Source organism: Nyctereutes procyonoides, unplaced genomic scaffold (assembly GCF_905146905.1).
Source record: "Nyctereutes procyonoides isolate TBG_1078 unplaced genomic scaffold, NYPRO_anot_genome, whole genome shotgun sequence".
Classification (NCBI taxonomy): domain Eukaryota; kingdom Metazoa; phylum Chordata; class Mammalia; order Carnivora; family Canidae; genus Nyctereutes; species Nyctereutes procyonoides.
In genome coordinates, this window is record NW_026575120.1 from 21,922,447 (window position 1) to 21,939,675 (window position 17,229).

The window sequence follows — 17,229 nt, forward strand, 5'->3', positions numbered from 1 at the left end:
GTAGTTGAGTTTCTTGATTTGTCTCTTTATTTCCTTTGTCCATTTGTTTTGTTTCTTAAATTCCATATGTGAATGAACTCATGTGATACTTGTTTTCTTTGACTTATTTCCCTTAGCATTATACTCTCTAGATACATGCATGTTCTTGCAAATGGCAGAATTTCATGCTTTTTTATGGGTAAGTAATATTCCATTATGTCTGTCTGTCTCACATCTTTTTCCATTCGTCAGTCCATAGACATTTGGGCTGCTTCCATAGTTGACTATTGCAAACAATGCTGCAATAAACATAGGGGTGTATATATCCCTTCAAATTAGTATTTTTATATTCCCTGGGTAATACCCAATAGTGTGATTACCAGATCAAAGGGTAGTTCTATTTTTTTATTTTATTTTATTTTATTTTATTTTATTTTATTTTATTTTATTTTATTTTATTTTATTTATTTATTTTAAAAGATTTTATTTATTTATTCATAGACAGAGACAGAGACAGAGAGAGAGAGAGAGAGAGAGAGAGAGAGAGACAGGCAGAGGGAGAAGCAGACTCCATGCAGGGAGCCCGATGTGGGACTCGATCCCAGGTCTCCAGGATCAGACCCTTGGCTGAAGGTGGCGCTAAACCGCTGAGCCACCCGGGCTGCCCTATTTTATTTTTAAAAATTTTATTTATTTATTCGAGAGAGAGAGAGAGGGAAAGAGAGAGAGAGGCAGAGACAGAGACACAGGCAGAGGGAGAAGCAGGCTCCATGCAGGGAGCCCTACATGGGACTCGATCCAGGGACTCCAGGATCATGCCCTGGGCTGAAGGCAGGTGCTAAACTGCTAAGCCACCCAGACGTCCCTTATTTTTTATTTTTGAAGATTAAAAAAAACTATTCATTTGAGACAGAGAGATACAGAGGGAGAGAGAGATCATGAACAGGGCAGAGACAGAGGCAGAGGGAGGAGTAGGCTCCCCACTGAGCCAGGAGCCTGACATGGGGCTTGATCTCAGGACCGAGAAATCACGATCTGAGCTGAAGGCAGATGCCTAACCATCTGAGCCACCCAGGCGCCCCCTATTTTTATTTTTTTAAGGATCCTCCATAACTGTTTTCCACAATGACTACACCAGTTTGCATTCCCACCACAGTGCCCAAGGGTTTTTTATTTTACTCCATATGCCAACACTTTTTGTTTCTCGTGTTTTTTATTTTAGCCATTCTGACAGGTGTGATGTGACATCTTAATGTGATTTTTGATTTGCATTTCCCTGATGATGAGCGATGTTGACCATCTTTTCAGGTCTGTTGGCCATCTGGATGTCTTCTTTGGAGAAATGTTTGTTCATGACTTCTGTCCATTTTTTAATTGGATTATTTTTTTTTGGGTGTTGTATAAGGTTTTAAATATATTTTGGGTACTTACCTTTATCAGATATATCATTTGCAAATATCTTCTATTACATAGATTGTCTTTTAGTTTTGTTGGTTGTTTCCTTTACTGTACAGAAACTTTTTATTTTGATGTAATCCCAGTAGTTTATTTTTGCTTTTGCTTCCTTTGCCTCAGGAGACGTATCTAGAAAAATGTTGCTATTGCCAATGCCATAGAAATTACTCCCTCTTCTAGGTCTTTCAAGGTTTTGGGTCTCACATTTAGATCCTTAATCCATTTTGAGCTTATTTTTGTGTGTGGCCTAAGAAAGTAGTCCAGTTTCATTCTTATACATGTAACTATCCAGTTTCCCAAGAGTACTTGTTGAAGAGACTGTGTTTTTCCCATTGCATATTCTTGCCTCCTTTGTTAAAAATTAATTGGCCATGTAGTTGTGGGTTTATTTCTGGGTTTTCTATTCAGTTCCTTTGATCTATGTGTCTATTTTTGTGCCAGTACCATACAATTTTGATTACTACAGCTCTGTAGTAAAACTTGGACATGAATGTTCTCTTGAAATCTGGAATTGTGATACATCCAGGTTTCTTTTTCTTTTTCAGGATTACTTTGTTTATTCAGGGTCTTTGGTGGTTTCGTACACATTTTTAGGATTGTTCTGTGAAACATTTTTATAGGGATTGCATTATATCTGTAGATTGCTTTAGTAGTATATAAAAATATTAACAATATTTGTTCTTATAATCCATAAGCATAGAATGTCTTTCGATTTTTTGTGTTGTTTCAGTTTCTTTCATCAATGTTTTAGAGTTTTCAGAGTACAGGTCTTTCCCCTCCTTCATTAAGCGTATTACTAGGTATTATTTTTGTTGCACTTATAAATTGGATTTTCTTAATTTCTTTCTGCTGCTTCATTATTAGTATATAAAAATAATGCAATACTATTTTTATTTTTATTTATTTATTTAAAGATTTTATTTATTCATGAGAGACACAGAGAGAGAGAAAGAGAGAGAGATACAGAGACACAGGCAGAGGGAGAAGCAGGCTTCACGCAGAGAGCCGGATGTGGGACTTGATCCCGGGACCTCAGGACCATGCCCCAGGCCGAAGGCAGGCGCCAAACCACTGAGCCACGCAGGGATCCCCTGCAATACTAGTTTTAAATGCAAATGTAAGAGCATTGAGCCCATGTGGAATCACTGAAATTATGCAATTTATATTTAACAGTTCATACATGTATATGTATTTTGTGCACCAGAGCCATGGAAATGCCTCACAAAACAAACTCAACTGTTTTTTTTTTTCAACTGTTTTTTTTAAAGCTTTACTGAGATATGATTCACATGCTGTATAATTCACCCATTTCAGTGGTTTTTAGTATATTCAAGAGTTGGTTGCCATCACCACAATCTAATCCTGGAATATTTTTATTTGTCTCTAGCAGAAACCTTATAGCTATTAGTAGTCATTCTCCATTTACCCCTGAATTCTCTTCTCTACAGTCCTAGGGAACCACTAATCTTTATATCCGTATGAATTTGCCCATTTTGGATATTTTGTATAAATTGAATCATGCAATATGTGTTTTTTGGTGTGTCTAGCTTCGGATGTTTTCAGGATTCATCTATATTGTTGCATGCATCAATATTCCATTCTTTTTTGTGGTCGAATAATATTTCATTATATGGATGTGCCACATTTTGTTTATTCATTCTTTAGTTGATGGACCTTTAGGTGTTTTCCACTTTTTGGCTCTTATGAAAAATGTTGCTGTGAACATTTATATACAAGTTTTTATGTGGATGTATGTTTACATTTTTCTTGTGTGGAATTGCTGGGTTGTATGATGATGCCTCTATGTTGAATATTTTGAGGAACTGTCAAACTATTTTCCAAAGTTGAGGCACCATTTCACATTTTTACCACTAATGTATGAGAGTTTCAGTTTCTCTACATCCTCTTTAATACTTGTTATTAACTGTCATTTTGATTTTTAATTTTAGTCATCCTAGTGAGTATAAAGTGTTATCTCATTGTGTGTGTGTCTATGTTAAAGTTTTATTAAGTAATCTCTACACGCCAGCAGGGCTTGAACTTATAACCCCAAGATCAAGATTTGTACACTGAGTGAACCAGCCACACACCCTTCATTATGGTTTTGATTTTCATTTTCCTGATGACTAGTGATATTGAACATCTTCCATGTGCTTCTTGTTCATTTGTGTATCTTTGGGGGAGTGTCTATTCAGATTCTTTGTTCTTTTTCAAATTGGGTTTTTCTGCTATTTTCTTATTGATTTGTAAGAAATCCTTATATATTTTGGACATAATGCCCTTATCAAACACATGACTTGCATATATTTTCTTCTATGCTGTGGGTCATCTTTTCACTTTAATGATTGTACCACAAAAGTTTTTAATCTTGTTGAAATACAGTTTACCTAAAATATTTTTTGATCATTTTTTTAAAAAAAATTGTATTTATTTATTCATGAGAAACAGAGAGGCAGAGACACAGGCAGAGAGAGAAGTGGGCTCCCTGTAGGGAGCCCAGTGTGGGACTCAATCCCAGGACCCTGGGATCATGACCTGAGCCAAAGGCAGATGCTCAACCACTGAGCCACCCAGGAACCCCCTTTTTGGTCACTTTTGTATTTATGTCATATTCTAGAAGGCCTTGCCAACCAAAGTCATAAAGACTCCTGTACTTTTTTCCAAGAATTTTATGATTTTAGGTGTTACATTTATATCTGTGATCTACTTTGAGTTAATTCTTGTGTATAGTAAGGAAAGGAGAATATATCTGTTTTGGTGAGCTAATAACTCTTCTGATTTCTTTCTTTTTTTTTTTTCAAATATTTTATTTATTTATTCATGAGAGACACAGAGAGAGAGCAAGGCAGAGACACAGGCAGAGGGAGAAGCAGGCTCCATGCAGGGAGCCTGAAGTGGGATTCGATTCTGGGTCTCCGGGATCACGCCCTGGGCTGAAGGTGGCGCTAAACTGCTGAGCCACCCAGGCTGCTCAACTCTTCTGATTTCTAGCTCACTTTTAAATTCTTTTTATTTTTTTTGAGTTTTAAGAGTTCTTTCTATATTTTAGACTCAACTTCTTTGTTGGCTGTGTGTTTTGTACAAATTTCCTACCAGTTTGTGGCTTGTCTTCTTCTCTTACTAGTGTCTTTCACAGAGCAGAAGTTTTTAATTATAATCCTGTCCAATTTATCATTTTTTTAATTCATGTATTATGTTTTTCAGGTCATATCTAAAAAGTCCTTGGGTGGCTCAGTGGTTGAGCATCTGCCTTTGGCTAAGGGCATGATGATAAAATTAAGCAGCCATTTCTAACAAAAATGCTAAATAAGATGGAAGTTAATGACAATTACTTAAATATTTGTTAAACAAAAAAACAACAGGAAACATTGTACTAAATGTGGAAAATCAAAAGCCATTTCCATTATCATGAGGAAAGAGAGGCATATCTGCTATTATTATTATTAGACATTATTTTCAACATCCTGGGGAATTTAGAAGGCTAATAAGAAAATATTGATTATAATTATTGGAAAAGAAGGTGATCTTTTTTTTATAAATTAATTTTTTACTGGTGTTCAATTTACCAACATACAGAATAACACCCAGTGCTCATCCCGTCAAGTGTCCCCCTCAGTGCCCGTCACCCATTCACCCCCACCCCCCGCCCTCCTCCCCTTCCACCACCCCTAGTTCGTTTCCCAGAGTTAGGAGTTTTTATGTTCTGTCTCCCTTTCTGATATTTCCCACACATTTCTTCTCGAAGGTGATCTCTTTTAACTAGTGATATGATCTGAGAAAACCATGAGATTCTGAAATTATGAGTGAGTTTGATAAGTTGACCAGAAACAGTAACTATAGCGAAGTCAAGAGCTTTTCTCTGTACTAGCAATCACCAGCCACAAGTCAAAATAAGAAAAATATTCACATTAACAACAAAAACTAAAACAGAACTAAACACAGAAGGAATAAAGACTGCATGCAGAAAACCATTAAAATCTTATGAAGGGTATGAAACATGATGTAACAAATGAAAGGATAATCACATTTCTGGAGGGAAAAGACAAAAAAAATGCAAATGTTAACTCTTCCAAAATTAATTTATATATTTAATGCAGTTGCAATTAGAGCCAGAATGTTTGTTTTTTGGAATTGAGTAAAAATGATCTTAAAATTTATATGGAAGATTGTTTAAATTTTTGCCTCAAAAAAAAGAAAAAAAAAACAAACCTGAAACGAGCCTAGGAAATTATGAAAAATGAAACTCCTAGAGAGAAATTTGCCCAGAGAGCAAATACACTATATGGTCATTATTATTAAAAAAAAATGCATGTTGTTGTTACAGAAATTGGCAGAGAACAAAGAATCATTAAAAATTTTTTTTAATAATAAATTTATTTTTTATTGGTGTTCAATTTGCCAACATACAGAATAACACCCAGTGCTCATCCCGTCAAGTGTCCCCCTCAGTGCCCGTCACCCATTCACTCCCACCCCCCTCCCCTTCCACCACCCCTAGTTTGTTTCCCAGAGTTAGAAGTCTTCATGCAGAACAAAGAATCATAATGGAGAGTCAGAACTGTGTCCTAGCGTACTTGGTAATCAATCTACAGCAACAACAGTTACTGTCAGTGGGAAAAGATGGTTTATTTAATAAACTGTGTGGGCCTAATCACTCACCATTCAGAGATACAATGTGAAACTGAACTCCCATATCACATATATGAACATCAGTTTCGGGTGGATGAGGAGAACTAACCTCACACCTCTGATTGCACACGCTGGGAATAACTTGGAGCCAGCAGGGATGGAGAGCTATACACCAGGTGGTTTTTCCTGCAGGCTACCTGAGGAAATGGTAAAGTTGTCAGAGTATGTAACAACAGTAGGACTATAAGCCAAAAATAATATAGAAAAAATGTGAGATATTTCCACATAAAAATAGTAAGTATATAATCTGACTATAAATATTTAAGATGTGTAGATATACATAGAAAGAGGTGTGGAAGAAGGTACTTATTTCAGAGTAGTGGAGTTTCATATTTTTGCCGTTTTACCTTCTTCCTGAATACGCTGAATTTTTTAAAGGTTTTTTTTTTTAAGTAATCTCTATACCCAGTGTGAGGCTCTGACTTATAACCCTGAGACCAAGAGTCTTATGCTCTACTGACTGAGCCAGCCATGTGGCCCTGAATACATTGAATTTTTAATGATAATGATTTTTATTTATATAATTGGGAAAAGTAACACTATTTTTCATATGAATAAAATATATTCTAATAACCATGCTGGAAAGCAATTTACAGAGTATTTATATACTGTATTATATATCCACTTCTGGTAAAAAGCTGATAAAGCAAGAAGTAAAGATTTAAGTTCTTAGAGAGTTACCCAAGAGCATAACAAGGAGTAGTAATATAAAAAATGTCAGAAGTGGAAGTGGTAGTAGTGGTAATAGTCATTGTACTGGTATAAATTCTCAGTATCAGAAAGCTTAATAGGTAAATTCTGAACTTCTGTATTGGGTAGTCAGTATATATTGTTAATGTTGGTAAATGAAACATTTCCTAGTATGGAAATCACTTAGAAAAACAACAGATTGCCTATGGAGGAGAGTTGGATGGGAGTCCTTTTTTTAAATTTTTATTTATTTATGATAGTCACACACACAGAGAGAGAGAGGCAGAGACATAGACAGAGGGAGAAGCAGGCTCCATGCACCGGGAGCCCGACGTGGGACTTGATCCCGGGTCTCCAGGATCACGCCCTGGGCCAAAGGCAGGCGCTAAACCACTGTGCCACCCAGGGATCCCCCCCCCTTTTTAAAGATTATTTATTTATTTGAATGAGAGAGCGAGCATGTGAGTAGGAGGAGGGATAGAGGGAGAGAGAGAGATCTCAAGCAGACCCCATGCTGAGTGTGGAGCCAGGTGTGGGGCTTGATCTCACGACCCCAAGATCATTACCTGAGCAGAAACCAAGAGGCGGCCACTTAACTGACTGAGCTACCTAGGCACCCCTGGGGTCTTAAGATCTGTATTACATCCATGTATATCTCTGACACAATTTTTAAGTCATTCCTTAGAGATTTAGATACAATACCTTGACTTGAACATTTGCATCATTTGTAAAAATTAACACCAATTAAATTTTTTACATTATTTCCTTTTTCCACATACAACATTCATTTCTTAGACCGATGGTTCTTAACTGGGTCTCCAAAGCATTATTTCCTTTTTCCACATACAACATTCATTTCTTAGACCGATGGTTCTTAACTGGGTCTCCAAAGGAAACATAGCACTATAACAACTGGGGGCGCGGATTATGTGTTGGTATCTAGTGGGTAGAGGACCAAAATGATGCTAAACTCCTGCGTTGGAAAGGACTCCTGCGGCAACAAGGAATTATTTGGTCTGAAATGTTAACAGTGGCAGGGTGGAGGAAGTCTTTTTTTTAAACTAACTGCCAAAAAATACATAAGATAAGCACAGAAATAATTACATATACGACACAGTTTGAATAGCCTCTTACAAGTAATGCTTATTTTGTATTTTAAGTTGCCATAGTAGGGAATGTTTATATTAATTGGTACACTGTAATAACTGAATTCCTTTCTCTTTTAAAAAAAATTAGGAGGAACTTTAAGAGATTAAAGGACAGATCATTCCAAACTACTTAGTATTAAAAATGGGAGAGAAAGCACTTTCCATTGTGATCTTACACCTGTGTTTTTTTAAAAAAAGGATTAAAATAATTTTTACTATGTCAACCAAAAACTTATATTTGAAATTAAAAGTAAAACAATACATTACAAAGAAGCCCTGGGATAACTCATCTGGATTAAATCTATGCAGAGACTGCATATTAGAGGGAGATTCCCAAGCACCTGCCAAGTGAGAAATCCAAGAGAGTTCCCCACAGAGACTAAACTATTTTTAAAACAGTATTTTACATCATATACACTATATACACAAAAATAATTCCCAGGTAAATCAAAGACCTAAAAGTAAGAGATAAAATCATAAAACATAGATGACTTCTGGTTTCCAGTTCAACTTGAAAAGAGCTTGGAAATCATCCTTCCCATCCTCCAACAGCAAGAAAAGCTGAAGAATTTGAAAATCTGCACTCTTCTTAGAGTCATCAGAGAATTGAGATTATAGGGCACATTGCTGCCTTGAAATCTGGAAAGAGAGGTAGATACTGAGAACCACAGCTTACCCAGAACAAAAGCCTATATAGCAGAAGCCTGCTAAGTAGCTAGTACTCGTAGGAACACTTAGGTATAATCAATTAATTGATGGAAGCTTAGTGTGGATTAGCTAGAGAAGTTGAACCTCCAGAGGTCCAGTCTTCTTAAGGGATGCTCCCACACTTTAATGAGTTTTAGTTTAGGAGCTCTACTAGGTTCTCAGGGTAAACAAACAAAACAACCACAAAAAACCCCTGTGCTTCTGGAGAGGTGGGGGTGGAGGGTGGAGGGGGGGTGGGAAAGTAACCATTCTGGAAAATGCCCAGAACATTTTTTTTAATAATAAATTTATTTTTTATTGGAGTTCAATTTGCCAACATACAGAATAACACCCAGTGCTCATCCCGTCAAGTGCCCCCCTCAGTGCCTGTTACCCATTCACCCCCCCCCTCCCCTTCCACCACCCCTAGTTCGTTTCCTAGAGTTAGGAGTCTTCATGTTCTGTCTGCCCAGAACATTTTGTTCACCTTTGACAAAAGGCTTGCCCTCAAGGGAAATTTTTTTTTTTTTTTACCAGAACCACCCCTTTCCACTAGTCTGTCAGATTTCTTTTTTTTTTTTTTAAATTTTATTTATTTATGATAGTCACAGAGAGAGAGAGAGGCAGAGACACAGGCAGAGGGAGAAGCAGGCTCCATGCACCCGGAGCCAGATGTGGGATTCGATCCCGGGTCTCCAGGATCGCGCCCTGGGCCAAAGGCAGGCGCCAAACCACTGCGCCACCCAGGGATCCCAGTCTGTCAGATTTCTATAGAACAGGGGATTACAGCTAAAACTGCAAGTCCCAGACTCTCTTTAAGAGCAAGTTCCTGGAGGAAACTTGCAAAGGCAAAGGGAAGGACATTCTAGCCTCTGGTTCCTACAGCTACATCAAACAGTAAACAGCCTGACTCACAGCCAGAAATACCTCACTGAAGACCTATTTACCCCAATTCCTTTTATCCTATATATAATGTCTGACTTTTAACAAAAAATGACAACAAACTAAAAGGCAAAAAATACAGTTGGAAGAGACAAAGCAAGTACCAGAAGCAGACTTAGATATGACAGAGATTTGGCGATAACCAGAATTTGAAATAACTAATAAATATGCCAAGAGCTGTAATGGAAACAGTGTACAACGTGGAAGAACAGATGGATAATGTAAGCAAAGAGATGGAAACTTTAGGAAAGAATCAAGGAGTGTTAGAAATAAACTGTATTAGAATGAGAGGGATGCCGGGTGACTCAGCCATTGAGCATCTGCCTTCGACTCAAGGAGTGATCCTGGAGTCCCAGGGTCGAGTCCCACATTGAGCTCCCTGTGTGGAGTCTGCTTCTCCCTCTGCCTGTGTCTCTGCCTCTCTCTCTCTGTGTCTCTCATGAATAAATAAATAAAATATTAAAAAAAAGGAAACAATCTGGGTAGGTCTATATCTTTTAAAGAAACTGAATCAGCAAATGACCTTTTTTTTTTTTAAAGATTTATTTATTTATTCATAGAGACACACATACACACACACAGAGGCAGAGACACAGGCAGAGGGAGAAGCAGGCACCATGCAGAGAGCCTGACGTGGGACTCGATCCAGGGTCTCCAGGATCACACCCTTGGGCTGCAGGCGGCGCTAAACCACTGTGCCACCAGGGCTGCCCAGCAAATGACCTTCTAAACACCAGTCCTAGATGGTTTCTTTTTTCTTTTCTTTCTTTTTTTTTTTTTAAAGATTTATTTATTTATTTATTTATTTATTTATTTATTTATTTATTTATTTATTCATGAGAGACACACACACAGAGGCAGAGACACAGGCAGAGGGAGAAGCAGGCTCCATGCAGATAGCCTGATGCAGGACTTGATCCCGGGACTCCAGGACTACCACGACCTGGGCCGAAGGCAGGCGCTAAACTGCTGAGCCACCCAGGGATCCCCTCCTAGATGGTTTCATTGGTGAAATCTACCAGTCGTTTAAAGAAGAAGTGATAGCAATTCTCTGTAATCTCTTACAGGACATTCTAGGAGGCTGGCATTAGTTTAATACTGAAATTGGACGAAAAGTTTGCAATAAAGGAAAGCTATAGATCAGTTTTTGTTGAGTATAAATGCACAGTTCTGCAAAAAAATTTTAGCGAACTAAATCCAACAGCATATCAAAAGAATTATTATACACCATGACCAAGTGGAATTTATTCCAAGCATTCAGGGCTGGTTCAACATTCAAAGATCACTTATTATAATCCATCGTATCAACAGACTAAAGAAGGAACAACATATAATACTATCAGTATCGTATCAGAGAAAGCATTTGACAAAATCCAACACCCATTTTATGAAAAAAGCTCTCAATAAACCAAGAATAGAGGGGAACTTCCTCAGCTTGATAACATCCACAAAATATCTACGGCTAACTTCATACCTTAATGATGAGAAACCAGAAGCTTTCCCACTAGGATCAGGAACAAGGCATGGATATCCCCCCTCTTCTCACTGCTTTTCAACACTGCACTGGACGTCCTAGGTAATGCAGTGAGAAAAGGAAAGGAACTGATAAGTGTACAAATTGGGAAGAGAAAAAGCATACTGTTTTCATTCTCAGATAACAGGATAGTCTAGGTAGAAAATCCCAAAAAGTCAGTAACAACAACACAAAACTGGGATTAATAAGAGTTTATAGCTGGATATTAAGATACCACATTAATACACAGAAGTCCATTACTGTCCTGTATACCAGGATGAAAAATTGAAATTTGAAATTAAAAATACAAGTCTATTAACATTACCATGAAGATGGGGCACCTGGGTGGCTCAGTGGTTGAGCATCTGCCTTTGGCTCAGCGTGTGATCCCCAGGTCCTGACAGGGAGCCTGCTTCTCCCTCTGCCTATGTCTCTGTTTCTCTCTCTCAGTCTCTCACGAATAAATAAATAAAATCTTTAAAACAGCAACAACAAAAAAACCTCCAAAAAACCATTAGCATGAAGAAAAAAAGTGCTTAGATATAAAGCTAACAAAATGTGTACATGATCTATATGAGGAAAACTATACTCTGATGAAATAAACATCAAAGAAGATCTGAATTAGTGGAGAGCTATTCCTCTCCTGGAAGGAAGACTTAATATCACTTAGATGTCAGTACTTAACTATTTATTGAGTAAACTTGGTAGGAAATAGTTATAAAGCAGTTTAATTGTCTCTCACTGATGCTTACAAGGATCATTTGTTGGATCTGTGTTCCCTTCCTTTGGTGACAACTTTAGCTTATCAATTGCCTTATGGTCACTCGCACATATTGAAAAATCAAGTCCAGTCTAATTTAAACTTCTACCTTTCGTCCTATTCAAAATGTCTTCCCTGTGCCCTGATTGTGCCTGATGAAGGCTAAGGAACCAGCACTGGGAAGGAGTCCCAATTTACTCAGTTTTTTTTTTATTTTAAAGATTATTTATTTATTTATTCATGATAGTCACACAGAGAGAGAGAGAGAGAGAGAGGCAGAGACACAGGCAGAGGCAGAAGCAGGCTCCATGAACCGGGAGCCCCACGTGGGACTCGATCCCGGAGACCCGGGATCGAGTCCTGGGCCAAAGGCAGGCGCCAAACCGCTGTGCCACCCAGGGATCCCCCAATTTACTCAGTTTATTTTAAAATTATTTATCTAGGCACTAAGGAAGATTTAAGAGATATATAAGATAGTTCCTGTTTGTATTAGTACCTTTTAATGTGCCTAAACTATATATAATAAAAAGTTTAGGAGACAATTTACATGAAACGTTTAATGGAAATCTGTGGTTGTGCTGAAGTATTGTGAACTAGGAGTATTGTGGGGGTCCAAAAAGAGGCGGGCTTTGTGGGTAGAATAGTTGTGCTTGGGTGTAGAACACGAAGGACAGAATGAGTGACAACTGGTTCTGGTGCCAGCTTCTCAAGCTGTCTTTCCTTTACATTTTGCTGGAGTCTAGGTCTCAGAAGGGCTTTAGAGAAACTTTGTTGGTGATTTACAATGTAGGAGTATACAGAATCTGAAGTCTCAGTAATAGAGTGTAATATTGTAGATGACATTCATGAACTTGATATTACTTCCTGTGATAATCTTGAAATATAGAATGTTTGCTCCTTGTTTATGAGGAAATTCTGTTTTACCTTTATTGAAACACAAGTTGACGGACACAAGGCAATTTATCATGATGGTGCTAATAACATAAAAGTAGATATCAGCGTGTGTTTCAAAGTCATGTTACTTGTTCTGGAGATAGAGCATTGGTATTTTGTTTTCTTACCTCTTTGAAAGGTGATTTGTTGCAGTTATAAACAAACAATGAACATATGCAAATATATCTGAAAAGAATGCTTTGAACTGCTGGCAAAAAAATATTCGGTGTATTTTTAATCAAATAGGGTTTTATTTTTCTTGTAAAAGTCTGGAAGAATGATATATGGTACATACTATAGATGGATGAACCTTGCAAATATCATGCTAAGGAAGGAAGCCGGACACAAAACGGCATGTTTTCAGTTGTATGAAATATCTGAAATAGGCAAATCCATAGAAACAGAAAGCAGATTAGTAGTTGTGAGGGTCTGGGACATTGGGATGACAGAACATGGATGTATAGGGGTATACAGCATTGAGTATGATAAACCCACTTATATACTAGAGTAATCTTGATGCTTTTAAAGATTCATATTATTATGTATTTGGTTTACATTTATTTATTCTTTCACAGTGAATTGAAGACTCCCAACTAAAGTAGTAGTTACATTTTCCCTTGCATTTTCAAATCGTGGTCTAGGGATTTCTGGGGGTTGATGGTTAAAATCCTGGGAACGGATTAGTTTACCAGTGAAAAGATTGTGGATTGAGAATAGTTTTCTGGCTTGGCCTTGAAATCATAGAGTAATAGTATGTTTTGTTTTGTTTGTATTAGAAGAATATATTTAAAGGCTGGCAGGAAAAGGGAAGCTAGTGGTGGAGACTGGGTGAATAATCAGAGAAGGAGGACCATTGCTGAAATAGAAGGGGCTGCTCAGAGGTCAGGTGGAATTGGGAGAGTGAAATTTGGCTGTTAAGATCTTCACTGACCACTGCCAGAGCGCTTGGAGTTGGGCAGTGGACGTGAAGTCAGATCTGTGATTGGAGGAGTGAGTGAATGGTACCCAGTGCAAGTCTCCCAAGTAGAGGCTGTGGAGGAGGGGAGGAGAAAATAGGGTAGTTGTTAGAATCCTCAAACCTCTGCTTTTACCTGCAGCTTCCTCAGCATCCGAGAACCAGGCTGTCATGTTGGGCATCAGTAGTGGGCCTCCTGTGTAGCTCTGAGGTTCGGCTTGGGCTTGCCTCGAACTGTGAAGTCCATTTCATCTTACTGTGGCTCTCACTTCTGTTCTCTGTTTTTGGAGTCATCCTCCTGTGTGACTTCTGTCTCCACTCTCTACGTGTAACTCTTATTTAAGGAACTTGCTTCAAGTTCACTGAAAAATGGAAACCATCAAAAGGGAGCGTTTTTGTGCTTTACCACATGTTTGCTTACCTACTTGCTATGGAACATTAATGTTCCGTTCTCTCCTGCTTCTGCTCTTCCTCCTTCTGACTAGGGATACATTTATTTTTAGCTCCTCACCTTGAACACATTGCTTTAGCACTTCTCCTTTTTCTTTCTTGCATCAATTTTTCTCTCTACCTGATTATTATTGCAACTATGTGTAACTTTTCTCATCTTAAAAAAAAAAAAGCAAACTCTCTTAGCAGTCCCCATCACATTTCTTTTGCTTCCCTTTATCATAAAATTCCTAGAAAGAGATATATACATTTTGTTTCCAGTTCTTCTGTCTTAATTTACTTCAGTCAGGGTTTTGTATTCATCACTCCAGAAAAACAGCTCTTGTCAAGGTCACTGATAACCACCATGTTGCTAAATCCAGTTGTCAATTCTCAGTGCTCATCTTACTTGGCCTTTCAGCAGCATTTGACATGGCTGATAATTCCCTTTTCCTACATGAGCTTTTTTCATTTGGCTTTTGGGACATCACAGTCTCTTGTTTGCCTCCTGTCTGCTGACTGCTGCTTCTCAGTTAGCTATTGCTTATTCCTTCCATCAAGTTGACTTCTAAATATTTGAGAGCTTTGGGGCTTGGTTCTCCGACTTCTCTGGCAGTACTCACTCCCTAGGATAGAAATCTCATTTGGCCTAGGGCTTTGAATATCTATCTCCTTATGTCCCCTCTGCCCCTCACCTTAAAAAAAAAAAACTCCTAGTGAGGCTCCTTCCCTGGACTGTACAGATTTTTAAATCCAGCCCTTTCCACCTGAGTGAATAATAAGTATTTCACATTCAGCATTATAAACTGTATTTTTTACTTCCAATGCCAAATAATTTTACTCATAATCTTTCCTGACTCTGGAAATACCCACTATCTCTTTCCAGGTTCATAGGCCAAGCCTTATCCCTGCAAGCCCTGTCAAGTCTGTTTTCAAAACATACCCAGAACTTGATAATTTTTGATATTTCTGCTACACAGGTCCACGTGACATCTCTTCTAGATGATTGCAGTACACTCCTAACTGGTCTGTCTGCTTCAGGCCTTAACCCTTCTAAGTTATTTTCCACATTGTACCTGGAGTGAGCCTTTTGTACTCTGTCAGGTCCTATCACCCGTCTGCTCAGCATGCCAGTGGTTTCTCATATCACTCAGGGTAAAAACCAACACTTATTTCACTGTTTGTGAGAACTGACAGTTAATATGAACTGCCTGACCTCATCTCTCACTTCTTTCCTCTTACTGTAGGAACACACCAGAGCTTTCCCGGTCTCAGATCCTTGCTGTGACTGTTTTCTGTGCCTTGAGTACGCTCCTTCCAGATTTCTGCATACCTTGCTTTCTTTTCTCCCAAAGGCCTTCCTCAGATGTTACCTTATTAGTGAGATGTGTCCCTATTCCCCTAGACCTGCACCAATTGTCATTTGCCCTGCTGACACTCCCTGTTCCTCTAATCCTGCACCCATCATCATGTGCCCCACTGACACTCCCTATTCCTCTAATCCTGCACCAGTTGTCATGTGCCCCGCTGACACTCCCTATTCCCTTAATCCTGCACCAATCATCATGTGCCCTGCTGACACTCACTATCCCCCTAAACCTGCACCAAGCAGCATTTGCCCTGTTGGCTATTGATTGGCTGTTTTCTTAGTTGAATATAAGCTCAGTGAGGGCGAGAACTTTTTCTTTGCTCTTCTGTTCCCAGTTCTAAAAAGAGTGCCTGGTGAACGGTGAGCTCCCAGCAAGTAATTGTGGAATGAATTGACTTTCAGGTAGCTTCTGACATAAATATTAATTCCATTGGTCATATGATCCCTCTGACTTTAACCTTGTAAGTCACAGAGTTTCTGCCCAGTAACCCTTCTTTCCAGTGCTCTTGCAGCCCTAATCAGACTTCACCATTCTGTTGTAAATCTCCCCCATCCTTAACATCTTTAACCCCTTCTGTTTACATTTCTTCACCAATAACTGGTTTCCATTTTGACCCATTTTCCACACCCTAAAGGATTTTGGGAGAAAGTAGTGATGGTGTTTACATTCTGTTATCCGTTTGGAGTTCTTGATGGGCTCCCAGCAGCAGGCCAATCTGATGCTTTCTTTTTTCTTTTTTTTTTTTTCAATCTGATGCTTTTGATTCTTGGCTCCTTTTTGGTCACTGTCCATATTGGCTGTCTCTTGTCACTCTCCCGCTTGTATTGGAAGAATTGTGACATGAGGCTCATGGTCATTTCCATTCTCAGTATGTCATTTCCTAGAGGACATTGTATAGTGGCTGTTCATACTTAGATCTAAGGTCATTTTTAGTCATGTGGCCAACAGCTGTTTTTCAGAAATTTACATATGGGGTGCTCCCTAAACTGTCATTACCTGGGATTGTTTCATTTGAGTTTTCAAACTCTTTTCACCCTGATCTATAGCTCTAATAAGACTTTATTTCTTGGTCTTTGACTGTAATGAGATCTCCTGTTCCTTGACCCCATCCTCTTTTTCCTGTCATCCCCATAAAATTAAATGGAATTTAATTGAATTTAAAAAGCATCTTGTTCAACTGCTGTTTATTTTGATATGTGGTATATTTATTGAATGATTACTCCCCCCCCCGCATTGATTTGTGATGCCTCCTGTATGTAGAACCAAATTATATAAATTTTTATATAATAGGATGTTTCATTTATCTGTGTTTGAGTCATCCTTAAATGTTTTTGAAGCTTTATAGTATGTTTTGATATTTGGAAGGGATTGTAGTGTCTCATTGACTTTAGTTATCAGAATTGTTGGTATTGGTCTAGCTTTTTACACTTCCATATGATTCTGAAGACAATTCAGTCAAGTTATGAAAAGAAAATCTTCATTGGACATATTTTCCCTGCAATGATATTAAAAACTGGGTTATTTGAATTAGTTTATATAAATTAGCATTTTATCAAAACTTTATTCTAGTAAAATATCTAAAAAGTTTTATATTTTAATTTTTATTTTTTTATTAAAGATTTTTTATTTATTCATGAGAGACACAGAAAGAGAGAAGCAGAGACACAGGCAGAGGGAGA

The 17,229-nt window shown here is 38.1% G+C and overlaps 1 protein-coding gene across 6 annotated transcripts in view; it reads left to right on the top strand.

The window, feature by feature from the left end:
* Positions 1-17,229, top strand: part of LMBR1 (limb development membrane protein 1) — a 151,273-nt gene that overhangs the window by 10,470 nt on the left and 123,574 nt on the right. The window lies entirely within an intron of this gene.